This window comes from Crocuta crocuta, unplaced genomic scaffold (genome assembly GCF_008692635.1).
Source record: "Crocuta crocuta isolate KB4526 unplaced genomic scaffold, BGI_CrCroc_1.0 scaffold29, whole genome shotgun sequence".
In the NCBI taxonomy this organism is placed as follows: Eukaryota; Metazoa; Chordata; class Mammalia; order Carnivora; family Hyaenidae; genus Crocuta; species Crocuta crocuta.
The window spans coordinates 6,044,579-6,055,540 of record NW_027533280.1 but is presented as its reverse complement, the minus strand read 5'-3'; the positions used below and the strand labels follow the sequence as shown (position 1 = coordinate 6,055,540).

At 42.6% G+C, this 10,962-nt stretch overlaps 1 protein-coding gene across 1 annotated transcript in view; it reads left to right on the top strand.

Moving 5' to 3' along the window:
- Positions 1 to 10,962, top strand: part of NAA25 (N-alpha-acetyltransferase 25, NatB auxiliary subunit) — a 70,705-nt gene that overhangs the window by 212 nt on the left and 59,531 nt on the right. The gene's annotated exons all lie outside the window — the stretch shown is intronic.

Here is a 10,962-nt window from a genome sequence, read left to right as displayed (position 1 = left end):
CCCGGCATTCAGGCCCCTTGAGAGACTACTCTCGCAGAGACCTGCGCTGCCCGTAGGCTGCGTTGTACTAAGTAAGACCCACGGTCTCAGGTGGATCCCGAGCCAGGTGGAAGCTGGCTCCGGCGTGAGGGTGCGACGTTCTGCTTGAGGGAAAATCCCTCACTAAAGAGTTTTCACTACGGGAAGCGGGCCTGGGGGGTTGTCTGACTAGCGGTGCTCGGTGCACATGGAGAAACAGGTCCAAAGAGGGGAAGGGGCTGACGCAAGGTCACCCCGATCGAGTCAGGAGCAGGCCCGGATTCGAGGCTCCCTATCCAGGGCTCTTTGGTGGAGAAACAGCTGCTCTGGGCGCACGTGGGAGGCCGCGGCGGAGGTTAGGGAGGGGTCTTGGGCCCAAAATAGCGGTGAAGAGACTGTGGTAACTGGTGTCTGAGGGGCATGCGGGGCTGCTGCAGGGCTTTTCCTTTCTGCAGCTTCTCTGGTTTTCTCTGCAGCTTGCCTTCTGCTTGCTAAACGGATCCTGCTCCGTAACGCTTCCCTCAGCCCGCGGGCTTTCAGACCTTGATGTCATCCTGCCACCCCGGTTATGAAAAATCGACAGATTTGAGTCAGGAGAAACGCCTTTTCAATAACCGAGTTGTTCTGTAATTGGACAGTAACCCTTTTTTGCAGTTCTTCTCATAGATGATTGGTCTTTCTCACTTAATGGTGAGGAAGGCTTCAAGGTCAGCGCTTTTGCCGATAGACCCCGCGTTTATACGGTAGATGTTAACTAAATGGAGATTTCTCCCTGTAGCTGAGATCATTCAATTTTTTTTCCGGGAGGGGCAACTTTATTTCTGGCGCAGTTGGTCCTGCTTTTATAATTTGTATGATGCTTTACTCTCACATCTCGTTTGATTCTAGCAACAACCCGGTGAGGTGGGAAATAATAGCTAATGTGTAGAGACGATAATTATGCCGTTCTCTGTCATTGGCCCTTCATATAGTTTTTCTCATTTAATTTTCACACATTCTTATGAGATGAGTAGTTTTTTCAGTGTCCCCCTCCCCCACCTTTCCCCCACAAATGAGGAAGATGGGGCATTGTTGATGTTGTGTAATTATTTGCCTAAGGTCACTCAGGTCACATTTGATGGAGCTAGGATCTGAACCCCAGGCGGCTGTGCTAGGCTCACCCTCTTAACCACTGCTAGAAGGTACCTCACTTTGAGCTGAAGACACTCAATTGCCAAAAGTCACACAGGTGGTGAGTGGCAAAGATAGGACTCTATTTACATGTCCCGTTGGTGCATGTTCTCATTGCCTCCAGTATATGTATTCAGAGGGCACTTTTGAAATGAGGGTGATTGACGACAGGAACTGATCCAGGCAGGGCTCACAATTTCTGGCTTATTAAAACTCTATGCAGAAGCTGCCTGCAGACCCTTTTTTTTTTTTTTAAGTTTACTTACTTTTTTTTACGAGAGGAGAGAGAAAATCCCAAGCAGGCCTGGACCATTAGCACAGAGCCCGATGCAGGGCTCAAACTCAAATCATGAGATCATGACCTGAGCCGAAGTCAAGAGTTTGATGCTCAACTGACAGAGCCAACCAGGCGCCCCAGACATTTTTTAAAAAGATTATTTAAATAATTTCTACACCCATAATGGGGCTCAAACTCGCATCCCCGAGATTAAGAGTCATATGCTCTTCCTACTTAACAGGCAGCATCCCCCCGTCCCTCCCCCGTGCCTTTAAACTAAAAAGGATTCAGTACTTTTAGGGAATAATTGGATTTCTAAAATTGTTCTTTTTTTAAAAATTTTTAAATTTATTTCTGAGAGAGGGAGACAGAGCGAACAGGGGAGGGTCAGAGAGAGGGGGAGATGCAGAATCCGAAACAGGCTCCTCCAGGCTCTGAGCTAGCTGTCAGCACAGAGCCTGACACGGGGCTCCAAACCACGAACCTTGAGATCATGACCTGAGCTGAAGTTGGACGCCCAACCTACTGAGCCATCCAGGCGCCCCTCTAAAATTGTTCTTGAGGACCAAAGAAAATGCCTTTGCTGTCTCATAAGTTATTTAGAAATAACAGTGTTTTGAACTACCCAGTAAGAAAAACCATGTCTATTTCATCTTGCTAATCATTAGGATATGTTAACCAGAAGTGACAGGTCATATTTTCAAAATTGAAGCCAGAATTATGTAGCTTTTGTTATAGCTACATGGGAGAGGATTAGAAGAAGCTTTAAGAATTACAAAGCAATTAAAATAAACTGGCAGGAATACGAAAAGAGAAAGTACTGACTGTCCTTGTCTTCAGCACTTTTGGCCTCCAGACTTTGGTCAGCCCCTCCTTTTGTGTTTAAATATATTAGTACCCCTAACCACTGTTGGTGTTTGAATTCAGACATTTATTAGCTGGTAAATGAAAAGCTTATGGCTTGATTGGTACTGCTTGCCCACCAGTCAGAAGTTCAACAACTGTCAGGATTTCTTGAGTGGTTATTTGTATGCCAACTGTCCTATTAGGTAGTAAGATTATTGTAATCATAATGTAAACTGAAGGCCAGAGATTAACTTGCTCAGAGTCACAGCTATTAAATTGTAGATCTGGGGTTTGAACACAGACATTGTCACCGAGAGCCCAGTCCTTTACTGAGTTCAGAATTAGCAGCATCACTATCTTTGTATAGCATTATTTATACTGCCAACGTTTTAGCATTTTACAACTGTCGGAAACTTGCCTGTGACCTCAGATCTTGCTGGATACTGTTTAGGGTAAAAGTGGACCACACTGTATGGGTGATTAACTGTGAAATTGTGGTTAGTTGAGATGTGGGTTGAAATTATATTTTCAGTGTCTAGGTTTGGAATAACTATTCAGAAATTTCATTAGTTGAAACATCTTCAGAGTCCCTCTAATTACTAATAAATTGGTAAGTTTAGGTATTGTATTTTTGGTATTTGAAAACCACCAATGACCTTACTAGAACACCTACTTTTCATTTTCCTTTTGCTAAAATTACTCTCCTGTGCTATGTGGTTCTTTACAGATTTTGTACTCTCATGTGACTTGGTGAGCTCCAATGCTTTCTTACACCTTTATTATTAATTTTAAGCTATTTATTTATTTATTTATTTATATTTCTGAGACACACACACACACACACACACACACACACATCGTGAGCAGGGGAGGGTCAGAGAGAGAGAGAGACAGAATCTGAAACAGGCTCCAGGCTCTGCGCTGGCTGTCAGTACAAAGCGCGACGCGGGGCTCGAACCCGCAAACTGAGATCATAACCTGAGCTGATGCTGGACGCTTAACTGACTGAGCCACCTAGGTGCCCCAATTTTAAACTGGTTTTAGTGGTTAGGGGAGCAAGAGGGGTGGAAGTGATGTGGTGGTCATGTATGGCACGTCATAAATTTGTGTAGAAATCAGGAATTACTAGGTCAGCAATTGCAAAATAGGGAAGTTTCAAAGAAAAAAATATTCCCATAGTCTTTAGAATGTACATACGCATTTATATTTACTTTCCGGGTGCAAGATCTTTTGTTCTAATCTGTCTTACTGGCTTCCAGTCTTGGATTCTGTCTGAATCAGGTGTAATATACTTCCTAGCTGTGTTTCCTGAATGATAATCACTTCTTTCGTGAGTTACCATGTTTCCCTTTGGTGCCTGGCCAACTCCAGATAATTATTCTGCTGTAGTTCATTAGTAAATACTCCTGAGTCCTCAGTTGGATATGGTATTTATTCTGAACCTTCTGTTGGTCATTGTTAGCTCTGTGAGTCGTGTCTTGTTTTCTCCCCGGAGTGGCAGGGCATCTTGGGGAGTGAAGACTATCTTGTCCTTCTGTAGAAAAGTTACTTGGTACAACCTCTTTTCTTCTGTTTTGAAATTATGACCACTTAAAAAGCTCTGTCTTAGGTCTCTACATTCTAAAAGCATCAGCATGAGTAGGGGAGGGTCAGAGAGAGAGGGAGGCACAGAATCAGAAGCAGGCTCCAGGCTCTGAGCTACCTGCCAGTACAGAGCCTGACGCAGGGCTTGAACCCACGAACCGTGAGATCATGACTTGAGCTGAAGTCGGAGGCTTAACCGACTGAGCCACCCAGGCGCCCCTTAAATGTTTATTTTTGAGAGAGAGTGAGAGAATGCCCGCACACAATTGGGGAAGGGGCAGAGAGAGGGGAGCAAAGGATACAAAGTGGGCTCTGCACTGACGTGAGGCTCAAATTTGGGAAACTCGAGATCATGAGCTGAACCGAAGTCAGATGCTCAACTGACTGAGCCACCCGGACACCCCTCTAAAAGCATTTTAGACTTTTAAGATTTTAATGTACATGGGCGCCCGGGTGACTCAGTTGGTTAAGTAACCAACTCTTGATTTTGGCTATCAACACAGAACTTGCTTGGTATTCTCTCTATGCCCCTCCCCTCCTCTTGCTCTTTCTCTCTCTCTCTCAAAATAAACAAACACTAAAAATAAAAAGAACAGAAAATTCTTAAAAGAATACATAAAATAGAACATAGTGAGAGCACAAGGCAAGATTAATAGACTAATGCTTTTCATNCTCCATACTGGTGGTGTGGAGCCTGCTTGGAATTCATTCTCTCTCTCTCTCTCTCTCTCTCTCTCCACTCCTTTCCAGTTCTCTCTTTCTCTAAGTTAAAAAAAAAATAGTTGAAAAGATTTTGAAAAAACTTTTAATAGAATGAAGCCATCACTAATAATTGGTTCTTTGAACTTCCTGTTGTGGTTACTTTGTATGCACATATCTCTCATTTCCCTGATAGACTACTCAATTTCTAGTAGATTGTCTCCCCATCCCACCGTGCAGTTTGTTCATTTATGTATTCCTTTCTTCATTCAACTCATTTATTGAGGACCCAGTGTGTGTTAGGTACAATGTAGATTCGGGAATGAGTGAGTACCAAATAACACAGCATAGACATGGTTTCTGCTTTCAAGAAGCTTGTAGTTTCAACAGGTTTTTTTTTTTTTGACAGAGTTTTAAAAAGCAATGTTACACATAATCAATACATTTGTGTTAAGGGCTTTGAAGGAACAATATAGGTTCCTGTGAGTGCATACAATATGGGCATCTCAGCTGTTGGGGACAAGACAAAAAGATTCTCTGTGGAAGTGACATTTAGAAGAGCAGAGGTTAGTCAGGCAATGACACAGAGTGTATAAAAAGGACCTGGCTCCACTTGAGGACCTAAGAAAAGGCTTGTGTGGTCGCAGTGTAGAGATTTCGGTGAAATGAGACAAACTCAGTGTTGTAAGCCATTTTAAGAATTTTGAAATTTGTGGGGCACCTGGGTGGCTCAGTGGTTAAACATCTGACTTCGGCTCAGGTCATGATCTCGCAGTTTGGAAGTTTGAGCCCCATGTCGGGGTCTGTGCTGACAGCTCAGGGCCTGGAGCCTGCTTCGGAATCTGTGACTACCTCTCTTGCTCTGTTTCTCTCTGTCTCTTAAAAAAATAAATAAATGTTAAAAAATTTAAACATTTTTTTGAAATTTGATTTAAAGACAGTGAGAAGCACCAAAGAGATTAACCAAGAGAGTGGGATGATCAAGCTCAATTTTAAAAAGATAGTCCCCCCTCCTTTTTTTAATAAGTAGGCTCCACCCCCAATATGGGACTTGAACTCATGACCCTGAGATCAAGAATCACATGCTCTACCAATTGAGCCAGCTAGGTGCCTCTAAAAAGATAGCTCTGAATACTGTGGGGGAAATAGGTTAAAAGAGGAGGCAAATGTAGCCTGTGAGGTAGGAGCCATCATTCATTTTTATTTTTATTTATTTATTTTTTAAAATTTAAGTTTATTTATTTTGAGAGAGAGAAAGTACGAGTCAAGGAGGGACAGAAAAAGAGAGAGAGAGAGAGAGAGAGAATCCCAAGCAAGTTCTGTGATGTTAGTATAGAGCCAGATGTGGGGCTCGAACTCCTGAACCTTGAGATCATGACCTGAGCTGAAGTCAGATGCTTAACTGACTGAGGCACCTCCATCATTCATTTTTAATTTTAACCTCTCCCTGCAGTCTTGCACTTAGTAGGTATTCAACAAAAGTTTGTTGACTGAAAGAATGTTTCATCTACNTCATGACCTAAGCGAGAGTCGGACGCTTAACCGACTAAGCCACCCAGGCGCCCCTACAATTTGTATTCTTGGTAAAAGCAAGTCTTCTAAAGCATTTAGGATTTTAAGCAAAGGACATTGTAATTAATTTATTACTTTATTAATGTTTATTTCTGAGAGAGAGAGAGAGAGAGAGAGAGAGAGAGAGAGAGAGTGTGAACAGGGAAGGGGCAGAGAGAGAGGGAGAGAGTCTGAAGCAGGCTCCAAGCTCTGAGCTGTCAGCACAGAGCCTGAAAAGGGCTTAAACCCATGGACTGAGAGATCATGACCTGAGCTGAAGTTAGGCACTTAACTGACTGAGCCACCAGGTGCCCCCAAGGACATTGTAATTTAAAGTTGGAGCTATGTGTGGGCGCCTTGAGTGGCTCAGTTCGTTGAGTATCTGACTCTTGGTTTTGGTTCAGGTCATGATCTTCTGCTTCGTGGGATCGAGCCCTACATTGGTTCACACTGACAGCGCAGAACTTGCTTGGGATTCTTTCTTACCTGTCTTTCTGTCCCTTCTCCACTTGTGCTTGCTCGTGCTCTCTCTCTCAAAATAAATAAATAAACTTAAAAAAAAAAAGATGGAGCTATGTTGTGCTCAGCCTTTTTTTCTAAATTGGAGCAATTTCTTTGAAGCTCTTGTAGGAAGTGGAAACAATGCAGGTTGTCAAGAGATTTTCACAACAGCTGCAAGAACATACAACAACCTAAAGGCTTTCTTTTTTATTTGAAAGACTGATCTTTTTATTTATTTTTAAAGTAAGCTCTGTGCCCCATATGGGGCTCCCAACTCATGACCTTGAGATCAAGAGGCACACACTCCACTAACTGAGCCAGCTAGGCACCCCAAGACTGATCTCTTTCTTACTGTCAGTATCCCTAAATATGATTGGATAAAGTAACTCCCCTGCCCCCCCTTCTGCTGGACACGTAGACAGGCCAGCATGTGTGAGGGCCTACTGCTGTCTGCATGTTAAGGAAGAGGTGCTTCGGTTCAAATTGTTACCCAGGAAGGTCGCTTGCTCATTCAAAAGGTTTTGATAGTCTCTTGCCAATGATTTGACTCATTGTTTCTCACAGTTGTTTCATTTTTCTATCCCATCTGATGCTTCTATCTGTGTTACAGTGTCATTTATGCTATTATGTACTTAATATTTTTCTCTAAGTTGATTTTTTATTTTATTTTTTAAAATTTATTTCTGAGAGAGAGAGATAGTGTGAGCAGGAGGGTCAGAGAGAGAGGGAGACACAGAATCTGAAACAGGCTTCAGGCTCTGAGCTGGCTGTCAGCACAGAGCTCGACACGGGGCTTGAACCCACGAACCATGAGATCATGACCTGAGCTGAAGCTGGACGCTTAACCGACTGAGCCACCCAGGCGCCCCTCTAAGTTGATTTTTAACTTAAAGTTATTTTAAAAACAATCTGTGTCATTATCATTAATGGAGAACCTGTCACTTGTGCTGAGACAAAAAAGCCACAAAATAAGTAAGATGAAAACAAAACAATGGTGTTGGAGTCTTAACTAGATTCTGGTACTTGTGAAGCTCTGAGTATGAGGTCTTTCTTTCACTATTAAAAGAAAAAAAACATTAGAAAGTATTAAAGAAGTGGGGTTCCTGGCTGGCTCAGTTGGTAGATATGTGACTTGTGGTCTTGATCTTATGGTTGTGAGTTCAAGCCCCATGTTGGGTGTTACTTTAAAATCTTAAAAAAAAAAACAAAAAACAACAGTACTAAAGAAGTGACAGGCTAACAAGAATTAACATCTCTGTATTATAAGGGAAACATTGGAAGAGGTCTGGTTTCTCACTATGTCATCTAGTGCCAACTGCAAAGACCATTTAAAAAACATGTCACTCAGAATGGCACCCATGCTTTGAAAAGTTTGCTTCCACTTAGGCATCATTTTCTTATTGTTTCCTTGGCCTGATTTGTAGATGGCTGGTTCTGACTTAACTCCTATTATTAAGGGAACAACACCAGTCCTCAGTCAAACTACATTACCCTTGAGTAACTTTTAAAACAACTTACTAAAAAGACAGACTTAGGATATCATATTTATGGCTTGTTAGCTCCAAGGGCTACATAATTTATATTCCAGAGTTAGTAATGTAGAATGAAAATAGTCTTCCTCGCCATCTAGGAAGGGGGAGTCTGACAGCAGACTGGCTGAATGTCGACGAGTATCTTAGTAAAACTGTTTTGGGTGCAAGGAGCAGAAACCCACTGACACAAGCTCAAGGAAGGCGGGGTTGCTATAAACCCCACTGGGATCCTAGGGAATGTAGTGTTCAAGGCCTGAGGGAAGCTGGAGAGCTGTCAGGATCGAAGGCTTTTTTCCCCCAGATTTTCATCTTTGTTTTTATCTTTGTGTGTTTATTCTCTCCGTGGTTCTTCAGACTGTTTTTTTTCCTCCTTACTCCTCTGTTTACCCAGGGCCCAATACTTTGGCTTGGCTCACACATGTGACCTCTCCCGACAAGCTTAAGTTAATCAGCACTGTGCTGCTCCCAGTCTTTTGATAAAGATAAGTGACATTTTAAATTCTTTTATAAAAGTTATATGAATGAAGAGGCAAGAGATAACTCCTTTTCTTCACTCTCCATCAACCAACTTGCATCCCCTAAGGCTCCTTCAAAATGGAAATTTCTGGAGCTGCCACTGGTAATGTCAGACTCACAAAATTTATTGCCTTCCAAATGAGGTTTCTCTATAGCTTACTCTGGCTTTGTGACTCAGTGGTGAAGTTACAGATTATCAGGGAGAAACCTGATTTCCCTTTGGTTACATATCCACCTCATTGGGTGTAGTTATGAGCTCTAGATAGGTCATCCATTCCTCTCCCTGCAGCAGAGGTAGTGGAAATCATTCCCAGAGAAGAGGGCATGGGCAGGTAGGGACAGAAGGAAAAGTTGAATACCTTTTGAGTCCTGACTTCCGGTCTCATCCATTTATGGGCCAATCCTCAAACCTGGGGTCTCATCAAGGATGTTTTCTGTTTTAATATTTATTTTTGGGAGAGTGCAAGCAGGGGAGGGACAGAGAGAGAGAGGGACAGAGGATCTGAAGCGGGCTGTGCCCTGACAGCAGCAAGCCTGATGTGGGGCTTGAACTCATAAACCACAGATCCTGACCTGAGCCGAAGTTGGATGCTCAACCTACTGGGCCACCTAGGTGTACCTCGTCAAGGACATTTAATTACTGTTCGAGAAGGCTTTCAGGGTATACTCTGTGAACCTGGAGTCTTGCAGGAATGAGTCAGAAGTGATTTAGAACTGACTTAGAAAGAGATCAGCATCAAGTTTTTAGGAAAAGAAAATGTCTTCTACTGAACTGTAATGTCTCTGTCACATATTTTGTGAGGACAATTGGTGGCATATTGGCTGAGCCATTTAAGAAAACTGATGTTAAATATTTGGGTATTCAGGCCAAGATTGTATGCTTTTAATTTTTTTTCCTTTAGTTCTTCAGTCTCTGCACCTGAGAGTCTTTGATCAAAGGTCTGAAAGTTTTTCATCTTCCTTTCTAGATTCGCTGCAGAGTAAAGCAGCTGCTGTTGCTGCTGCTGCTGCTTCAAGTTTACTTATTTATTTTGAGAGAGAGAGCGAGTGAGCAAGCACATGAACAGGGGAGGGGCAGAGAGAGGGAGAGAGAGAATCCCAAGCAGCTGTGTGGAGGCCAGTGCCGGGTTCAAACTCACGAACTGTGAGATTGTGACCTGAGCAGAAACCAAGAGTTGGATGCCCAACCAACTGAGCCACCCACGTGCCGCAGAGTGAAGCTTCTTAATCTTTTCACCTAGCATCCTTGGTGCTCATCAGTGTTAATGCGCATTGAGGGAAGTCTGAAGAGATGAAACTCTGGTTCATGTGACTTTTAAGTTTTAGTAAAGTATTCATTGGAGAAAACCTGAATTTATTAGGTAAAATGATAGCCTTTTTCTGTTATTTGGGACACTCTGGGCCACTAGGGCCATAGGTTGTTTTGAATTATTTATGCTTTCTTTGTCCCTATGCTGATTTGGGGCCTTGATGGAAAGAGAGGTACTATTAGAGATAGTAGAATGTGAACTGGCCTATGTTCAGTCATCTTCCTATATTTAGAATTGACAGCTACCACCCTGTTTCCTACTTAGAACACTTCTCACTTTCCTTCTTTGGAAATAAATCTTTGTTCCTATCTTATGTATATATAAAAACACAAACGCACTTTATTAACATGCTTTATTTGTTAGAGCAGTTTTAGGGTTACAGAGAAATGAGTGAAAAGTACAGAGAACTCATATATATATACCTCTCCCTCCATTTTCCCTTATTGTTAATATCTTGATTTAGTGTGATACTTTGTTTCAGTTGCTGAGCTAATGTGATAGTTTATTATTCTTCTTTAAAGGTTATATATTTTGAGAGTGAAAGAATGCAAGCAGGGAAGGGGCAGAGAGGAGGAGAGACAGAATTGCAAGCAGGCGGGGCGCCTGGGTGGCTTAGTCGGTTAAGCGTCCGACTTTCGCTTAGGTCATGATCTCACGGTTCGTGGGTTCGAGCCCCGTGTTGGGCTCTGTGCTGACTGCCAGCTCAGAGCCTGGAGCCTATTTCAGAGTCTGTATCTCCTTCTCTCTCTGACCCTCCCCTGCTCACACACTCTCTCTCTCTCTCTCTCCTAGAAATAAATAAAAATATTAAAAAAAGAAAAAAGAATTGCAAGCAAGCTTGTGCTTGGAAATCTGTGTCTCCCTCTGTCTCTGACCCTCCCCTGCTCACGCTGGCTGTCTCTCCCTCTCTGAAATAAATTGAAAAAAAAAAAAAAAAAAAAAAAAAAAAATGCAAACC